The sequence below is a fragment of the Accipiter gentilis genome, chromosome 18 (assembly GCF_929443795.1).
Source record: "Accipiter gentilis chromosome 18, bAccGen1.1, whole genome shotgun sequence".
Classification (NCBI taxonomy): Eukaryota; Metazoa; Chordata; class Aves; order Accipitriformes; family Accipitridae; genus Astur; species Astur gentilis.
The window spans coordinates 4,898,149-4,919,557 of record NC_064897.1 but is presented as its reverse complement, the minus strand read 5'-3'; the positions used below and the strand labels follow the sequence as shown (position 1 = coordinate 4,919,557).

Here is a 21,409-nt window from a genome sequence, read left to right as displayed (position 1 = left end):
GCAAGGTTTTTTATCTCTTCTCCTGCCTTGTTCCTTATGCTCCTCCTGTGCCTTTCCAGGAAAACAAGTGGCCTTCCGAAACAGTGTTCTCAATTTCCAAGAGCTGGTTACAACCCAATTTCCAGAAAATGATGACATGATAGTGGTTTTCCAACATCTTTTAGTTTACAGATCCTAAACATTTTCCAGTGAGTATGCAAATCTCTTTAGAAATTTCACAAATATGCCCAGCATAGATGAATTTGCATTATGACATTTCCTAGCCTCTTGTAAATAGTCTACAGACTCCAGGTTTCTGCAGGCAACAGTTGGAAAACCAAGGAGCCATTACAATACCTCCACACTTCATCTTGGACAAGAACGGCTATGGATTTGAGTGTTCTGCTTGATGGAATTAAATCACCTTTCTCTTAAAACAGTGGCTTTTTAGAAATGGGTGTTCAAATCATATTATACCTGGGAATCATGAGTTAAATTCTGGCTTATATTTAAGTAATTTCAGATCTTCCTAGATAACTGAAAGCACATTTTTGTCATTGTGTGTAGGATAGAGTCTGAAACCAGCTGGTGTTAGGGCAGAACAGTGGAAGTAACAAACTACCAAGGGAGGCATCTTAAGAAAATCATGATACTGCTTAATGACTACAATATCACCATTTATGTATCTTGAAATGTGAAAAAAGGCCAGTTTTATAACTTGGTAGAGAAGTGCACCTGTGTTCTTGAAGGATACAGTTGATTCTGGGATGAACATTTTTGAATGAGATGTAGTTTTGAAAGGTAAGGTATACGCTAACATAAGTAATGTCTTACACTTTTAATTAAGATAGAAATCCAAATAGCTCACTCATTACCTACCCTTTGAAGTGCTTTTTAATGTTAACTGTATTTTTATGATCTTTTTGGCACACATGAAATAGTGTTTATATAAAAATTTAAACAAATGATCTTTTGTTATTTTTTCCTAATTAATGCAGATAGTCTGTTTTGCTTAGATGAGCATGGCATGTTATTTTAGGAAGAATACCATATTTCTTGTGTAGAGGAAAGGCTGGCTTTTCTCATTTGCTGAGCAAGCCCAGGTCCATGCATTTTCACCAGCAGAAAGGAAAAATCGAGTACCCAGACATCTTCACTGTTAGGTGTTCCCGCAGGGTATGTGTGCCTATACCCAGCTGTGACTCGAGGTCCTAGTTCATAGTGTTGTTTTGAAGAGGTGGCACTTAGCAGTCCCAGTTCATTCTCACCTTCAGCCTTGTATGTCATACATCTGCTGCTCTTTTTCTTCCCATTACTTGTCCCACAGCTTGCCAGGCGTCTGCTCCCACTGAAGGTTTCCACTCAGTCTCCCACAGCAACTGCAGCTGCTCAGTAATTCTGCATCTTCCTGGCTGGTACCTGCTCCTGACATTTCCCCAACACTGCGCATCTGCCAGCTACTGATACACCTTCCCTTTGGTCACTGCGGTCTGCTTCTCCCACACCTTTTTCTTGAAGAAACTAAGTTCTAAGCATCCATTTCTGGTAATGACTTAAGGACGTTGGGCTGAAGGCCTATTCCTTAGGATTCTTCTCAAATGACACCTTCTCCGTCCCCTCCCTCCCCATATCTAAGTGACCCTCTGGTGAACTCACTCAAGTTTATGAAAGTTTTCCTTTGGGGGGGCCCAAAAATGGGTGCAGTACATGTTCATACCTTTGGCTTCAAATCCCTATCTAGTATCACCCCCCTCCCCAAGTCTTCTGATGCAGTTTCCCCCCACATCTTCACAGGTCACTTCCAGAGGGATTCCAAGTCAGCTGAAGCCAAAGGAGTTCTTGCTGTTAAGTTTTGCAGACTTGTACCTCGCTCTCAGGGAAGACTGTTCAGCTGAGGACCACTGGTGATGCATCACACCAGCCTTCTTCACAGTATTGCTTCATTTAGCACTTGGCTTAACAAAGATTTTTGATTCTTGCCAGACTTGAGGAAACCCTGAAATGCCCTCTGAAGAAGATTCATCAATGCTTTTGCAAACTGTTAGCAATTTTAACTTCGTCCTGTGTGAAATCTGTTTGAGTCTTCGTAAACCTTCAAGGCTCTGAAATAATCCAACAAATATTAGACCCCACTTCAAGTCTCATCTGTCTAGTCAGAATGTCGTTACATAAAGATTTCCTTCAAATCTGTGAGAGTTCTGACTACCACATATGTGCTGATATAGGTCTTCTTGACATAGTCTTACCTTACTATTTTATTAAATGTTCTCCTGTTTTTCTTTGGTGTGGGTCTTTGAGGGACTAAAGATCAGAGAGATTTCTGGTTGGGGTTTTTTTGTTTGTTTGTTTGTTTTTTTTAACATTATCAACTGAAGTACAAGTCAATAGCAGCTTTCAAATTTTGCTTCCCAAAAGTGTTTTTGGGAACCAAGCTTTAAAACTACCAATTTTCCATGGCTACAGCTAAAAAATTCTTTATCTGTTCTACTTCAGGGCTGTCATTTTGTAGAAGCAATCTAGGAAGTAAGTTTTGACACTCCTTACATTTTAACTAGTGTTTTCACTTGCTCAGTTTACAGAACAAACGCTTCTTGTCATACATACAGAAATAAAAATGCACACTATCATTATTCACTTTACTCGTGACATGCTGAGATAGATAAGTTCTAAACTGTTCTAAAGGACTTCTGCTGTTTTTAAATAGGAGATAACTGTTAAAGACTTGCTCTGGTGTATTTTTCCAGAGTTTCTGTTGTGAGACAGAAATACTTGATGGTCTGACTTGGGATTTGAATATTTTAGCCCATGACATTAGAAGCAAAGGTGAAGGTATTAGTGAACAGAGCTAGTGTTTTAGGGCAAAGGGCAACATATCAAGACATTACCTAACAAATAAAAATGGAATCTTTCACCTTATTTCTAAAAGAAAATGGTGAAGATTTACTTTTTAGAATGATTGTAACACACATGTAGTGCTGTTTTATGTCTCCAGCAAAGTATAACAGATGGACTGTGGGTTTATTGGGAAAAAAAATGTGCTGAAAGATTTTTATTATGTGAGAAAGAGAGAACAAAACCCAAGGAAACATCTGGACAATTAATCTCTCAAATCATTGTATATAACATGAAGAAAATTACTCAAATATTTCAGAAGTCTTGCTCAGAAACAAATTAACTATTGTTAGCAAAGCACAATAATTTAGCATCCTACATGTAAAAAGATCTTTGTAATTAATAATTAATTGATGCCACTTTGTTCCTTACCCATGGAAAAATAAAGAACAGGGAGAGCAGCGGGTTCCTCATGAGGTTTCTGCTTTGTCATTATAAAGTGATGAATCACTTTCACCAAAGCTGAACTGATCTGTCGTCTTTCAAGGAAGCATATGTCATTATGGGGAAAATGGTTCTTTACCTATTATTCAAGTCTGCATGGTGTCTGATTACTGAGATGGACCTAAACATCTGGTAATCATGCCACGTCTTCCTGACATGTGTATGCAATATGCAATTCTGCTTTCTGGGTTTTCATGTGTGGAGGGTTTCGGTTTTTATTTTAAAGCTACACAATGACAGGTGAGAAAGAAATAGGTACTTTTTGTCTGGCCTGGTGAAACATTATCTTTTTTGAGAGAGTAAATTACTGTTTAAACTAGTGTTTCTCAAAGTTGTTGTGCCATTAAGCTGTTCTAGATGAATAAGTTGAGGCCCACCATCAACGCCTGCTGGCTCTTTCTCCCCGTGTTCTCATGTGGTGCCTTTTCTGTGACAGCGGCAGCGGTATGCTGCAGAGAACGGTCATAGATTAAACAATTCGTATGCTCACTTTTGTGCTCTTAATATGTTGATTTCCTCTCCCTCATCTTTACATATTTTAGGAAACAGGAAAGAGTTCCTTTCATTGGTTTACCCGCCTATACCCTTTGAATTCTGGTTTTGGTTTCCCATCCTAGCAACCCCCACTGTGGGTTTTTGAGTAGATATTCATTCAAACACTATTAAAAATGTATACTTTGGCCTTTCTCCTCTTCTAGCCAAATGAGAATACAGATATTTTTGCCACACAAGTTCAAAACAGTGGTATGTCTGGGCTAGTGTCCCATTTCTGGCAGTAACCGTGTGACTCCCAAAGCAGAAACACTGAAGAAGGCAGTCTGAGCGATAATCAAACCCCAAGAACAAATAATTCTCAGTGTGCAGTCTGTCTCATGACTGAAGCTGGAAAATCAATATCCTTTCTGAAACTCAGGTCCATTGTTTGTGTCTAACCCATGCTACTGTATGTCCGGATGTTTAGTTGTATATATTATTTGGCTTTAAATTTTCTTTGAAACTCATTAAACTCCTGAATTTGATTTTATCATTTTTTAAGTGTTGAATGAAGAAAACTGTCTACTTACAGATTGAAGGAGGCATGCAGCATTTTTTTATTTATTTTTTCTTTTTAGTCAGTCTAACAGATAGGAAAACATCTAAATACACAGGATTCTAAAATAATATAGTTCAGTCCAGACTCTTAAAAAAATGTGAGTGTTTCTAACCCATAGTTTAAGTGCCCAGTATTTATATGGCTCTTCACCATCCAGTATCTCTGTTGCCAAACACTGTCAAAAGATATTGAAAATTGAGTGCCTCGGTGGCAAAGTATTTTTAGTCAGACCATTTAAAAATATGGTTTTGGTATAACACCTATTTCATGTCAACTCCAATACTACTAGACATGCTATTGCTGATTGGGGCTTCTTGAAGTAAAATGGCGGCAATTATATGTTAGCATAACATCCAGAGTCTGGTGCCAGCAAAAAGGTTGAAACTTAATTAATAGAGAACAGTTTTCAAAACATCTTGGAAAAAGTTCTGTCGTCATATTTAGCAATATACTTTACTTTGGGTTTGTCTTATATGAAGACACAAAACAAAATGCAAAACTATTGTCGAAAGATGCGTAGGGGAGCTTCCCTTCGAGAATGATTTGTTACTTTTTGAGTACTGATGTGAATGATGATCTCAAAAGAATCAAAAAGGGTTTCTGATGTTCTCACCAGTGATTTAGGAAAAAACTAAGAAAACGCCTTAACTACTTTTATTGATTCAATGTGTGTGTTTGCTTATTTGTTTTTCTTTCATGACTCATATTTGAAATGGCATTAGTAAATATATTTAAACAGACACTGTCTTTTGACTGTTTTCTGTATTTTGGTTTTTAATTTTGCAGTCTGTACTTACCAGATATATCTCACAAATTAATTAATATCAGCCACCGAAGAATAGATATTTCAGGCTCTAGATATTTGTACTGACATTGCTTTCTGTGTCTAACAGATCTGCAAATTAACTGAGATTAGCATAAGAGTTTTCATCTGAGATAGATTTGTTCAATAGGATTGTACCGTACTGAATGTTATCCTCTGTAATGAACTATTTAATATTTACTTCAGTTGCTGTTCACTGAAATAATCTGAACTTCACCAGGAATATATCTATCATCAATGTTTCACCAATTCTTGCCTCCCTGGAAATTATACTATAAATTAATTTTTAATATCAATATTATAAATTAATTACATAACATGAAGATATCTACTTACCCTTACAGATCTTGATTTAAGGTGTGTCAGACCTCAGAGACAGAAGATTCCCCCCCCCCCCCCCCCGCCCTTGAATGATACTTGAGTTGCTAGCTGAACCATGGTGGTCCTTGAGGTATTTTACCAAGGAACTGTGGCAAAAAATTCTGGTGGCCTGGAAGCACCAAAACAAAAGACCGTGTTTTGGAAGAAGGAAAGTGATTATGTTCTTTTGGGGTTTGGGTGTGTGTTTGCTTTTTAATTATTTCGGGAGTAGTAATGATGTCATTTAATTAAAAGAAGCAACAGGAAAACTGTGGACGGCTTTTTAAAAAAATAACTTATTCAGAAAACAACCAGCCTTCTCTCAGAATGTAGTAAGAAATGTAATAAAACTTAAAAGTCCAACCTTCCTGTTTTCTAAAGGATCATTTCAATCTGGTTATTGTATGTGAACCTAGTATGTTTGCATGCCATAGCCATGGCCAACCATAATCAACTTGCAAACCTACAGAACCAAATTGCTTCACTTGGATCATTCTTAATCCAAATAAATTACATGTATTTGAATGCAAAATAGCTTCCATGAATCAAGAGGTAAATTCTTTTTCTGCTCATATTTGCCTAATCCACATATGCTCTCACTGATGGTCAATTCAGTGGAGACCAAGAAGGGCAGGAATACGAGCAAAACCAGAATGCTATGGCAAGTTGAGGGTCTCCAGGAACTGGGAGTGGCAATTGCTTTCATCAGTACTGTCTCAAAACCCATTTTCTCCTTTGAAGTGTAAGGATGTTGAAGTCTCATTTGCAGCACCGATATTACACTTTGAAAACAGATGTTTCTCCTCCCCAAGTTATTTACTCTGTTGCAATAAAAAGAAAATTTCATTTATACTAGACACAAATTCCAACTGGCAACTTCCAGCCTGCAGATTCATTGCATCTGATGTAACAGTAAGGAGGTGAATACTTTTCACTTACCTCAGTCAAGAGAACGTAGCTCAGCAGGAGGTGCTACTATCTCAGAAGGAATGGGTGGTTGTGGTAGCTCAACAGCGTAGTTACTGCAAAGTGATGTTCATGGCAGCTCCAGCAGCTGAACTCCCTTCTGGCCAGAGCCTTTCAAACAATGTTTTTCAGGCAGCTACTGTTTACAGTGCTGAGATGCTTGACGGTGGTCAGACACCAAGAAGTTATCGTTGCCCCCAGTTTGTCCTGCTGCCGTCCCTTCGGTCACTCTCCCAAACAAGTCCAGCAGTGAAGACTTGCAGAACCTCACACACCCTGGCCCAAGTAGGTGCCCTTAGACACGACCTTTCCAAAGACATTGAAAAGGTTGAATTGTCATGGCAGAGTTTTTCTTTCACTTGAACGTTGTTTGGTTTTGCCTAGATAGGAGAATAAAAGAAAATGGTGGGTCCTTTTCAAAGCTTCATGTTTGTATTTTTGTAAGAACTTGGGCTTTTACCTTTGAATGCAGAGTAAATGATGTGCGTGTCCCTCTTGTATGACTGTCTGTTCTTTTTCAAGGTGAAGCTGATAAAGAGGGGCAAAGCCCTTGGAAAGGTTACCTGTTAAGTCACTAAGAGAGCCTGTAGTCACTGAGGAACAGTGGCTTCCCCCCTCTTTCCCCCCCAGCAATTTAGATTATGTCTTCCTTCTGAATTGAATTCCCCTTTATGTAATCTATTATTTTCTTGACTTGTTAGGGACATACACGAAACCTGAGCGCAGAATCAGGCACTTTATTATTCACTGGTAGTAAACTCAGTCTCTTAGCCTGACAGTACTTCTAAGTCAAAACTGCTTATTTCACTGCCACATACTTTAGTCTTCAAATTCATGTTGTACAGTCTAGGTCACAGGCATCTAGATGTAACTTTAGCTAACACGTCAGTATAGTTCTTTTAAAAACATGATAGAGCCTTTGTTGTTATGCACGTTTTGTATAATAAGGAGAGGGTGTCCAGTTCCCTGTATTACGTAATCGCAGGGCTAAAGCTGCTATCACTGAACAGAAGTTTCTTTTGATGCTCAGTGAAACAATACAGTCCCGTCACAAGGACCTGACATCTGCAGCCTGTGTCATGCCTTTTGTCCAAGTCCCTGAGAATTGCACTCGCAGACTGGGAGCAAAAACAAATGGAGAATTCCAAAGGAACTTCTACATATTGCACTTTAGTACTTCTAAGTCATTCTTCCACTATGCCACCTACTATTTTTCTCAGTTTCACTAAGTATTTTTGATGTTATCGTTATGATTTCTTTTTCATACAAGTTACTTGTATGAGAAGTATTTCCTGAACCCATTTTTGGTTCTGTTTTCAGATAAGCTTTTGTGTTGTGGAAGCTCTACAGAGACTCAAATGAGAGAAATCAAATGTCTGTACTTAATTATTTCTCGTAGTGGCAGTGTGTCCTCCCAGGATTCTGAGCTTGTTCTCACAATTGCCATGGGATCTGATAGCAATTTTTAAAAAATATAGTTATGTGCTTATAAATGCTGTGCATTTCTTTTCAGCGTATTGCCCGGAAATGCCATATTTGAAGTGAAAACATTCTATCTCTTGAATACATTGTGTAATACAAAACATACTCAAATCAGATATGATTTAGTGGTTTTGTTATGTTCTATAGTTTCTATAATTCCTATTTTCTCCAACATTGGTGCACTGTACTCCCGTATCCATTGTAGTCAGAACTGTACAAATGTATAAAAATGCTACCTTTCTTAAAGAGCCTTTTTCCATACACCTCGTTTTGCAGAAACCTATTCTCTTGCATGAAGTGAACAAATTCTTTTAGTTTGAAATTCTGCCAGATATCTCTTTACTGCATGGACTTTAACTTTTTATTGGTGCAGTAAATCTGGGCAGCTACATCAAACGAATGTTATTTGTGTATATTTTACAAATTTTTTCATACACATGTAGATAGAAAATGCATAATTATTACATAACAAAACTGTCATTAAAAGGACATCGGTGCTTCAAATATAATAATTCAGAAGTTGGAGTTTCACATTATGTCCAACTTCATGTGTGTAACCCAGTCATTAACTGCAGAATCAGTTAATATTTTTCAATAGGATGTTTGCCTCTGGTTGTATTACGACGCATATTCTTAAGGGGTGTTTACTCATTTCTGAAAGGCTTGGCTTTGACACCACAGTGTTGCCTTGATAGAGGTACTTTTATGTATATGTGTTTTAAAATGTAATTCCCAGTAACTACAACGTCCCAAACAATCTTTGAATCTCATAATCAAATTCCCATTTATTTCAATGCCGCAGTTTCAGGTTCCTAACAAACGTTGGTATCTGGACAATTAAAAAAACCCCAAAACCCAAACAACACAACCCCCACTAAAAAAAAAATAAAAATAGAGAACTTGTCTACTCATAACACATTCAACCTGAATGCCTTGCGGTGCTGAGCGTAACCTGCCTGCCTGTTTGTCGGTGTTGCCCAGGTGGCACACAGGGAGGTCCCCGATCTCACAAAGCAGGTGTGTGCGTGTGTGTGGAAGCACACTCGAAGGAGGGATGGATTCATAACTCCGGCCAATGCAGTCCTGGCACCTTTGCATTTAACTTGGCCTCAAAACCCGATTTATTTGCATGACACAATGTTTCGACTCTTGTTGAAGCTCTTCTTCCATTAACTGAAAAGAAGGATAAGAGAGAATAGATGGTAAAGAGGTTTCCTCCCTATTGTAAGGCGCTCTAGCTGAATAGGAACATGTGGTTTGAATTGCCAGCGGGGAGGTTTTTTTCCTGTTTCACACAGCTGAAGTCCAGAGTCATTTGAATCCTCTCTTGTGTTCCAGAAAGATAAAGTCTGACTGGTGCATGCAAACCATAGTTCACTTCTCTAGTGGCAAACAGGAACTGTTTGGTTTGTGTTGTGTTTCTACAAGCTAATGAATATGTTGAAGTCTGAGAGCTCATGGGATATGACAAGGGGGAGTTGTGGCAAGAGAGACTGATCTTTGCTTGGAGAGACAGATTGTGATGAGTAGCAAGGAGCAGAGATGGTAGTAATCAGAGGGGACTGGGTAGAGTTTGCTGCCACTCAAAGTCACCAATTTCATTAAACCCGGGAATGGAGCAAGAGTACAGTAGACGAGGGAGAATCTTTTTGGCTTCTCTCTCTCTGGCTTAGCTATTTTGTGTTTCTGTTTCACAAGTATCCAGTTTTTGTTCCAATGGATGCTAGTCTTTTTTTTAATTTTTTTAATTTTAAAGCCTGTCTTATGGTTTAACCCCAGCTAACAACTAAGCACCACACAGCCGCTCGCTCCCCGCCGCCCCCCACGTCAGGATGGGGGAGAGAATCAGAACAGTAAAAGTGAGAAAACTCGTGGGTTGATATAACAACAGTTTAATAGGTAAAGCAAAGGCTGTGCACACAAGCAAAGCAGAAGAAGGAATCCATTCCCCACTTCCCATGGGCAGGCCATCTCCAGGACAGCAGGGCTCCGTCACTTGGGAAGACAAATGCCATCACTCCGAACGTCCCCCCTTGCTTCTTTCCCTGGTTTTATATACTGAGCATGACATCATATAGTGTGGAATATCCCTTGGGTCAGTCGGGGTCAGCGGTCCCGGCTGTGTCCCCTCCCAGCTCCTTGTCCCCCCCAGCCTCCTCGCTGGTGGGGTTGGGTGGGGTGAGGAGCAGCAAAGCCCTTGGCTCTGGGTAAGCCCTGCTGAGCAGTAATGAAAACATCCCTGGGTTATCAACAGTTTTCAGCACAAATCCAAAACATAGCCCCATGCCAGCTACTATAAAGAAATTAACTCTATCCCAGCCAAAACCAGCCCATTCTGTCAGACATTTGGTGGGGAAGTCACTATGAGGGGAAAGTGTTGGCAGAATCATCTCAACACTCTGCTCTCTATCCTTTTGGGGAGGGGGTAGCATAGCCACCCTATACTCAAAAAAGACACAGACTAAGAAGAACTTCTTTCTGCCACGTTGCAGAGTAGTAATTGCTAGGCAGGGCTGTGCTTTAAGGCAAGTTACTTCAGAAGCATGTATCTGTGTCTTCATGTGCCCTTGTTGTGAAGCTTCACAACCTTTTGCAATATGCAGATTTTGGATGCCCTGCCATGTTTTAGGAGTATCCAGATGGGCACCTAGTAACCAAAATACCTCAAATCAGTGACATTTTTAGAACCTTTGGGTGTCATTTTCTCCTTTTCTCTGCCCATGGGCACTAACATGCTGTAACTGCTTGTTTCTCTGTGTACTGGTGTCAGTGGGACAGTGCCAGGTGTACTCCATTCAAAGGAATATCTGAAAGCCTTTGAAAAAACCTAAGCTGTTTAGTTTGTGCTGCAGTGTCTTGAGACAGAATATAATCTTCCATTCTCCCTTTTTAGTGTGAAACATCTCACTCATACAGAAATTATCCTGTAAATGGCTTGTTTGCAAGCTCTACTGGTGTAACGTGCTGTTTCCACTTATATGACCAGCGCTTCCTCAGACAACTAAATCTGTTTTATAATTCCAGGCATAAGGGGGTTTTGGCACAATAAAACTTAATTTTTTATTAAAATTTCCAAAAATCACAACTGCTACTGCCAATTTATATCACTGGGAAACTGGGCTACTCAACCATAATATTTTCACATACATGCATTGGCTTAGGACATTTCTCCCTTGGGTTAGTCAAGCAGGATATAAAATCTAGTAAGGGTATTGAAGAAAAAGAAGTTGAAGTTTAAAAGGATGTTTAAAGCTAATTTGAGATGAAGCCTAAACCTCACTTTAGAGGAAGGCAAAAAATTACTTAAAGGGTTTCATGCTTCATTTCTGCCTGGAAGATTGGCATAATAACTAAATCTTAGGTGTTTGTTGTTATGCTCCATTTGCCACCAAGCTGAAACTTTGGGTTCCACTCTTCCCAGTTATTGTGTTGGAAAGAGTCAGCTGCCATGTAATGGACACCTGGGTAAAGTTTGAGGATTTTACTGGTAAGGAGATGCTAGTTGGTGCTTTGAACAGCCTATGTCATAGATGAGGCTGTTTTGATTTTGTTATTTCATAAGTTTTACTATTGATAGATTTTTGGTAACGTGAATGAAGTGAATCTCCTTTTTCTCTGCTGGCTTTGGGCAAAAGTTACTTTAAACATCTGTGTGGAAGTGGAGAAAGTGGGGGCCCAGGGAAAGAGAAGTATAATTTCTTTTTTCTTTACCTTAGCTTCTGTGTGCCAGATTGCTCCCATCCTTCCACCTGCAACTGGAGTTACCTGTGGGCAGTGAAACAGTTAATTCTACTGCTACAAATTGTCACCGACATTTAGAGCCAGTGCTCTAGGAGTTGGATATTTACTTATACAGATTTCACGTGATCAATGAATGCAAGAACAAGATGTCACCTTGCAGTGACATTTATATTTGTTTCATATTTTGAAGGCTGTCTTACTGATTGGGAAGCTGAGCTTCCAATGCCCCATTATGCTGCAAATTAAAGAATTAATAGTCTAGAGGTATGTAACTATGTGTGTACTGTCATAATCGTGTTTTCTGTGGGGTATTACATATATTAATGAGCTGGACTCCATTTAGTTATCACTTTTTGAGCTGGTCAAGGCCAGATTCTCTCAACTCCTATCAAGCAAAGGTTAATATAAACTGATACTGATTAGCTTATCAGTCATGTTTCTTCATGGCCAAGAGTATTTCCAGTTTTCAGGCTAACCTGTGATATAGAGCTGTCCTTTGCGAGATATCTAGAAAAAGGAAAACATTTCCGGAAGAAGAATAGATCCTGTATAGGTGTTTGGCAAATTTCCTTGGAGCCACAGCCTGATACGATGCATGACTGTTGAGGACCAGTCATTGTCTGTCTGCTAGGTAACCAAAGGAAGAAATTATGGGGGACCTTGAAAACAGAACTGAGAAATCCAAGGGAGTCATATGCTATCTGGTGTAATTTACATGCCTCTTGACCTTACCATTTGTCAGTATTGCTTTTTCTTGCTTTTTTATTTGGGGTGGGAGTGGGTGGGGGGTGCGGATTGAGGGAGGAGGAAGTGTATTGTATACACTGAAATACTGAATACGTTTCAGTTACTGACAGGACCTGTTGGAGAATTATTGTTTGGTGGAAAATCCAATGTCTACAAAGTCTACTTTTTCCATGTAAATGTCTGAAATATTGACAAAACACAGCAGGAAACCCAAATTGCAGTATATTGTTTGAGGTCAGTGCACATCAGAATTTAGTTGAATGGATTGCAAACATTTAATTTTAAATCAGCTTACTATACCTGCATTTTCCAACCAGCACGTTTCCCTCTGAGGCCTGAAATTCAAGCTCCCTATGTCTCCCGAAGTCTGAGCTGACCAGAGGACTATTTCTGCCATAAAATAAGTTTCCCCTTTAACCAGTCTTCTTTGTAGTGCATCATGGGGTTACACAACTGGAATTTATTATGAGAGATTTAGAAAGCCTAACATAAATAGGATCTGAACTGGACCTCCTCTGTGGCAATGGGAAGTGCATTTTCAATGTTGAGATTAATTCATCTGAAGTGTTTTGTGTCAGCTCAATAAATTGGAAGGAGATGCTTTTGTTTGAAAATGATTGAAATATATGAATATTCATAGTGATAGAAATGCAAGTAAAACTGCCTTTGGCCTCCAGGAACTGTCTGTGCAAAATTTTAATTCTTTCTGGGTTATTTTTTTTTTGGTATCCAAGATCACCTTAAAAGTGTGATATAAAAGAAATAGGTAAGCTTTACCTGACATAAGCAGCGGTGTCCTTAAGGTATATTGAGGTAGGTTTAAAATAACAAAACTTCTCAATGCAGAAAGGAAGTTTGAATAGTGACAATGGATGTTAAAATTTTGGTACAGCATGGTTAGTGTAGCCATGGTGTAGGGAGCCAGCTGAGGTTTTTCCTTCAGCCAACAATCCGCCACTTACCTTATAGCCTACTATTGCACTTCTCCAATGCAGTTCCTATATTGTGAGCGTGCTTAGTAGTTATGGCAGTGCCACATAAAGCTGCAGTGTTTAGATGATGACGCCTGGAAGAACACATGTAGTGAATCCAGATGAGGAAGTAACCTGAATTAGCTCATTAAGTCATCTCAGGTAAAAATTCATTACATGCGTTAAAGTCAAAGCAGCAATTTTTGTGAAGAAAAACATAGCTGGATAGGATGGAGAGGAAATGTTAGTTTGTAAGCACTTGTGCACTACGTTTTTTTCCAGATGCCTTCATATTGATACAGAAAACTTGAGACCTTCCTGAAAAGGGCAAAACAGTATATCTCTCTAATCGTGTTGTGGAAATTTAACACCATCTTGTTCCTCTCATCTTTCATCTTTTAGCATGATTCCCTCAGTTCACTCATTTTCTATTAAAGTTCAATTGCTTTAGTAACATAATATTGGTGTCCGACTGCCAAAGCAAATGTGGAGTACAGATTTTCATTAGCTAGAGCTCTGGAACCTTTTATTTGATTAATTATTCTAAGGCAATGGAAAAGTTGTGTGAAAAAAACTTTGCATGCTCCTTTTACCACATGTGCTTACCAGAGGAACTTGGGGGGGGTTATTTATATATTGTGGTAAAAAATTACATTAGCACTTGCTGCCCCAGCAGACTTCTTGGGTTTTGCTAAAATTCTCCTCTGATTATCTGTTGGCCCTGTGCAGTAAAATATAATGAAGGGCTTTGGGAGCATTTCAACACATCAATTATCAGTTTTATACAAAGAGCTATCAGTGGGCAGGGTGCTTACCCATTACATTGGAAAGACTGTGGCTTTTGTTCACACGGTAATGATAGGCAATTCACGAATAGCCAACAATACAAAATCATAACATTAGCCTGGAGTTGGGCAGATATATTACCACTGCCAGAAAGAATAATTTTGATGAACTGTTAAAGTCATTATTCAGTTCCATTACTCTGTCATAACATCCATTCAGCCTGTGTCTAGGTTATGTTTGGTTTGTTGTTATAACTTCTGTAGTGGAAGTCAGCTGCAGTGTAACCTTTGTCAATAAAAGACCAACACAAACAGTTGGGTTTTGTATGTTATTAGCCATGTTGTCATGGACTTTTTGTTTTCCTCTCTGGTGGCTGCTGAGGTCAGACGTCAGTCTCGGGGCAAACAGAAAAGCGCTATGATGGTGTAGAGATTACCTCATTAAATGACTATGCGCTATATTAATAGTGGCTTTGCCAATGTTACTTTAGGTAAACCCTTGCTTTTTCTGTCATAGTCATAACACTGAAACACTTCCTGTTAATTATGAGCTTCCATCGATGGTGCCTGTGGAACAGGCGGACAAAGTGGAGGTGCCACTAAGCCTATTTCCTGGCTTCTGGTTTGGTGCAGGTTGTAAATCGGTGTTATGGTGATGGTGGAATGGTACAGAACTGTTTGAGGGAGGAGCGGGGTTTGAAAGGACAGAGGAAGGGAAATAGGAGCAAGATGGCTGTTTTTCTCTTCCTGCCTCTTCCCAGTTTTCGAAAGGGTTATGATGAGAAGCCGTGAGCTAACTTAAGAAACGTGGTGTTATCCTTGACCACACCCTTCCCATGGAAAATTGTTTGTCAGTGCTGCAGAAATCCCTCTTTAGCTGTGCAGTTTGCACAGACTTCACCCATGTGTATCCTGGGATGACCTCTCAAAGGCAGTACATATGCCCTGGTGACCACAAGACTCCGTTATTGTAATTCTTTCTCAGTTAGGCTTGCAGCTCAGCTCCACCACTGCACTGGAGAGAGCTGAGAATGCACGCCTACCTCCCTGGGTTGAATAGCTGTGATCAAATTACCCCTCTGCCTTCTTTATGTTGGCTCTCTGAAAAAAAGCTAGTGGTTTGATTTTAAAATTGGCCTTTAAGAAAAGAGTCTTTAGCACAAAGAGATTTTTTTAAGATATCCAAGACCTGCTTTTTTAGAGTTTTGAGATGGCATTCATTGTAAAAGGGTTCGAGTCTCGCCGCTTTGATTGGCAGGGTAAAACCTTTGCTTTAGTGATTCTTGAGATGTAGAATTTATTCCTCTTGGACAGATGCCTCAGCAGATCCTTTAAGAAAACAGTTCTGAAAATACTTTTTTTTTTTTTTTTCACAGAGTTATTTTCATCTGGCTCTTGTATCATTTTCTGCCCTTATAGTAAAAGTTGTCTATGTGGCTTTTAATATGTTGTTACACTTTTATGGTCTGTTAAACTGCATTGCATTTTAATTGGGTAGGTCTCCTCACTGGGGTTGGAAGGATTGGTAGAGAAAGGCATTCCAGACATAAAATGATTTAGCTTTGTAAAACTCCTGTTGTCACGTTATGACTTTTGAAAGGATCACTTGCCAAAAACTTAAATATACCCCCTGCTGTAATTCCCTTGACTTACCTGGAGATACTCCAGAGAAAAATATTGACTACAGCTTTAATAAAAGAACAAGGAAAAAAAATGAAGTTGCAAAACCAAAGGTTTATCTTGTAACTTATCCTTTTGCCAGTCTGTTTAAAAAATGATACTCTCATAATATTGTTAGTTTAATGATTCTTTATAATTACCCTTTGGTAGTTTGAGAACAATATTTATTGAACTCTGTTTTCCTTCTATTCTTTGACCTGGATTATTTGTTCTTGTGTTGGTCATACAAGTTGCACGATGCAGGCATTTTGAAATAATTTCCTTCTTTAATAATAAGAGTCTTCATTATATAAAAATTGTTAAGCGTTACATTTATTAAAAAGTGCAACGAAAGACACGATTTTAAGTCTTTATCTTGCAAGTACCTTACAGGAAAAAAAATATAAATGCATATTTCTACTATCAAGTATTATGTAAACATTAATATTCAGTATGTTACCAGAGTGAACACAGAATCATTCCTTTCAGTCCAAAGTCCATTGTTATTTGATTTTTATGAAGAACTCTTCTTGTCATTTGAAGCAATATGAGCCATGCTGTCTTAAGGCATAAGCCAGTGAAGTGCAGTCCTTTGTTTGAAACAGGTATTGGTAACAGCCTTACAACACAGTGGGCAGACATTGGACGGGATAGATCTACTGTGTTGCGCGTTGCACAGCTAAATCCCACATGGAGTGAGTCCACATTCACGGCACGTTAGTGTCTCCGTGTTCGTGCACATACTCTGGTTGTGCCTGCATTCTCTCCCTACTGTTATTCAGGATAGTGTTTTGTGAGAAGAGGAAAAAGAGAGTTAATTTTATCACTAATTAAAAAATGAACATGACCCCCTTATTTCTGGTTTTACCCATCTGTATAGTGGTGCCAAGGCCTAATAAGCAAAGTGAAGTAAGTCCATAAGGCATTTCAAACTCTTAAGTCTTTCTTCCTCACGGTGAGCTCTTCCCAATAATTGACTGTGATGAAAGAAGGATGAAAAAAGGACATTTTGATAAATTGCCCTCACCAAGGAGAGTCTGAAAGTTCTTTTTGCCAGTTGCATTGACTTTAATTTTGAACTAAACTTTGCTTGCATTTCAGTTACTTGTTTGATCATTAACTCCCAGCTAAGACTTGAATTATAGCAATACTGTTAAGAATCCAGAGATAAAGTCTTCTTTAAAAAAATCTATAAACCTTTGGCAAAGGAGTTAAGCTTTTGTTTTAGATCCAGGACACATTTCGTAAGGAGGTTATGAACTCCACATAACAGATTCAGTTTGAAAATAAAATTATCTACTTGCCTTTCCAACTTTCTTATTTTCCTTTAATCTTGTAGTTCACTGTACCAACATTTGCATCCTTTCCTTTGTTTGTAAAGGTTTTTTGTAAGATATATCTGACTCAGGTGGAACTAAGGAGAGGGTTGAAACACTATTCCATCCCATAATATTTTCAGTTTCCATGTTATTATAAATATACAGTGGCACCAAGTATGATTCAGTTTAGCTGCTGTAGTTCGGAGGGGATTGTTGAAGAGCAAATGATGGTTTAAGTCAAAACACTGAAAACAGTTTGCTTTCTTTTGCAACCTGATTCCCGTGTCATTTAAAACAGGACTTGACTGACTAGGTAACGTAGGGGTTGTGTGATGTATCCTTCAAATAATAATACTCTTCTGGTGCATTCACCGTGACCTTTGCCTTTTAGCATAGACAATAAATTTGCTTCCAATAACCTTTCTAGCTGGGCATAGCATGGTCTACTGAAAGTATGTCAGATAAAATGAGTCCCTTCTCACTCTGGAAACCAAAATGGGAAGCCCCATAGTTTGATAAATCAATTCATTGATATACTAGAGGGGGGAAAAAAGGATCAGGAGCTTCTGACACATGCATCTGCAGCCCATAGATTTTTCTGCATCCTGGGGATGAGTGAGAAGTAATTTAATGTGCATCCTTCTTATATACAGGAGAGAACTACAGGGTGGGGAGTTGGCACCTTCCATTTATTTCAGCTGTTGCTGGAAAGAAGTGTGCCAGGAGTACAAGTTTTAAGCTTAGTGTGGCTTTGGGTCCACTAGACATCTCTTAAAATTTCTAACCAGTGTTCTTGGTCATGGCAGCAAAGGCAGAAGTCCTAGTTAAACAAGATGCTGGTATCTAAACTCATTTAAACTGCTGTTTTGTCAGAATATGCCAGTTCCAAAGCTACCATTTCATCTAGGAGGGGGGCGTCTGGGTGCCCTCCAGTCCATATGTACAAATCCTCAGCTTCCATTATCTGGCTGTATACAAGGCAGAACCAGCTGCCCCAGTAACTGCTGGGATCTAAATGCCTCCCCAGATGCAGAGAGGATGCCAGCTGCCACTGTGAGGCTGCTGCACACCCCCATAGAGCTGTTGTGGCCGTTTAGGGTGGAGATGGTGCCCAGCAGAAGCTGTGTTCTATCCATATCTAGTAATGGTGTCTCTTCTGGTGTGCTGGACTGGCTTCTTAAATAGCAGCTAAGAGGAAGAAGAAGAAGAAGGGGGAGAAAAGGAACTGGGTGGGAATGAGGGAAATACAAGGGACTCCCAGGCTGGGAGAGGTCAAACAGGGAGTCAAAGAAGTGCGTGGTTTGGGAGACCAGGGCCTTGAGACACTGAGAAGGGCTGTGGGATGGAGGGAGTCTGGTGAATCAGTGGAGGTTAGTGCACCTGCAGCTGGTGGATGTAAAGCAGTGGTGGACAAAGCTGGGTAGGAAGGATCTTGAAATTCAAATAGCCTGGCATAGAGGTTAACCAAGGGGGAAACCTGAGAGAAGGAGACTTGAGTGGGAAAAAAAGGTTTTGTGGTAGTGGTTGGGGGTTTTTTGGGGGGGGAGGGGGGTGGGGTGTTTTTGTTATTGTTTTGCTTTGTATTTGAGAGAGGCCTTCTATAGCTGAAGAAGTTAAGTTACTGTAGAAATAGCAATGAATGTTGTCGTACAGACATCTGAGAGTCAGGTGGGTTTGGTAGGAAAATGAGCAACGTCATATTAGCAGCAGTCCCAAACTTCCTGTCTTTCATAAAGCACCTTTTAGCTGAGAATCAGAGAGTACTGTATAAACATAAACATATCTGGATAAAGGAAGCCTGACCCATGGGAATGTTTGATTTTTTCCTGAGATCACACATTGAAGCCTGGTGAAAGAATCAGGAAGAGTGCCAAAGTTTCCTAATTTGTAGTGCTTTGTTCTTGCAGGCAGTATCTCCTGAAGACTGTGTGCATGCTGATTGTATTTATCGATGTCTGCATGTACACACGAGTGGGAATTAAATAGAATTAAATCTCTGATAAATCTCTGTTTATTAACATATTGTCTGTGAGTAGTGAAACTAATGAAGCCTGGTTTCCTATGGATTTGAGTTGCATGGTTGGACTCTCTGATGTCCAGTAAAACCTAAGTTCCAATTGAAGCTTTTCCCACAGCTGGGATATTTACAGACCCTCTTGTGTGCCTGGATTCTCTAGTGTCTAATAAAAAGGGAGCTTATATAGCAGTCTTTCCTGTTCATGGGGCACCACTAATGGGGGCTCTTTTTTTTATCTTCTTTGTCTCTTACTTTCATTAAGTTTATTAGAACAAAACATAATTGTGATCATTACTCCTCTGTCAAATTGGTTTTAAAAGTCCATCTCAGCCATACTAAGATGGAAAGCCAACAAAGATGTAAAATTATGCAGAGTGTATGATCCCTTTAATTTCCTTAGGACACAGGGCTAAAAATTGGGTTAGCCTTTCAAACATCGTATTGGTTTCTTTCTAAGTAAAACGTGAATAAGCACTGGTATTTACATGATGGTGTACAAAGTGGAGATAATACTTTAATATGATAATATAGTTTGCCATCAAAGCCATAGAAAATGATTAGACTGACTGATGATAATGGATCCAAGTGCCTCAGGACTTCTAAGGAGAACAACAAATCCAGTACCAGCAGGGTCTGCAAAGACAGGCAGAAATACTGGAAATGAGAGACTTGATATTATCCAGAAGTAAAAGCGATTGAACAGTCAATTACTTCTAGAAGTTGTTTGTTTAAACATTTAACCACCGCTAGCATTTAGAGTAAGTGCTCTAGCTATCCGTCTGTGAACAAATAACAATGCTGCTGTATGTCCCTCAGCCATTAACTACAAACCCTTAGGACCAATTTCATTTTTACTCTCCTGAATCCACATATTTTTGACAAAATAGCAGTAATAATGTGGGTTGTAAATTGCACTTGGTTTAAAAAGAAATTAAACTGCAATTTAGCACAGCCAATGAAAACATTTGTTTCACAAGTTTAAACTTTCCCATGGGAATGCTGGAGCAGCCCTTCTGATCTCTGTGTGTGTATATTCAAAGGAAACATCTTTACAATACGGATGCTTGGGAAAACACACTGGAACATAGACGTTGCTTCTCAGGATAATCACAGAAACACAACAACTTGCTGATGTTTGTTTGTAGTTAAAGGTTTAAAAAAATAGAACAGCAGATTTTTTTTTTTTTCCTATGGTTTTCATGCTAAGGGTCTCACTTTCTTCTAAACATGAGTGGGCATAAACAAAGCTTTGTACACCAGAAGCAGAATAAAGCGGTGAGCTTGAGGTCTGCAACGGCAGTGGATGTGACTGCTGCTAAGTCACTGCTGGATCTGGGCCCATTAGATCGATGTAGCCTCTCACAGGTCTTACAGGAGTGGCTCCAAAGAGATGATGGAGGAAACGTCTATCCACTTAGTGCTTAGGTAGTATGTCAGTACTTAAGACATGACAAATCCATAAGAATTCTACTCCTACATCTGTGCTGGACATGATTTTGTGTCTTTCTATTGTAAAACCTTCCCTTCTAAGATGGATGGGTAATACCTGACAAGAAACAGGCGTCTTTCCCTTCCGAGCTTGGTCGCTGCTGGATTGTATCTCTGCAAATGAATGAGAGCTGCAGTGGCTCTGTTGAGTAGGTTGTGGGCCACTTCACACACATCTAAGCACCAATCTGTCCTGCATATTGGGGGAACTGGCAGCGGGGACAAAGCTTTCATGTGGTGTTCCTCGCCAGACTGGCAGAAGTACTAATGATGCTCATCTTCAAAACTTGCTGAAACTCTGGCATTGGCTTTTCTACCAGAATCAAATGGCTTTATGTTATTTTAAGAACTTGTGAGAATCAGCAGGTGTTTGAAGCAGGTGTTTGTCATACAGGAAAGCATGGTAATCGGTTCAAGAATATGCTGTTCAGTATCAGGTGGGCTGCTAGACTCAGCTCCTGTGGCAAATGACTGGATACCATCTGTCAAAGGTGATGAAACGTCTCCAGACTGAGCATTTTGTTGAAATACCTTGCTGAGGCTGAGTGCCTAAATCTTGGTTGCCGTGATACCTAAATTAATCACCTACACGAGGTGATATGAATGTAGCCTAACATGTATTTTTTGTGATTCAGTCTTGAAT

The 21,409-nt window shown here is 39.4% G+C and overlaps 1 protein-coding gene across 1 annotated transcript in view; it reads left to right on the top strand.

Annotated features, from left to right (window-relative positions):
• Positions 1 to 21,409, top strand: part of LOC126048006 (potassium voltage-gated channel subfamily KQT member 1-like) — a 504,159-nt gene that overhangs the window by 196,357 nt on the left and 286,393 nt on the right. The gene's annotated exons all lie outside the window — the stretch shown is intronic.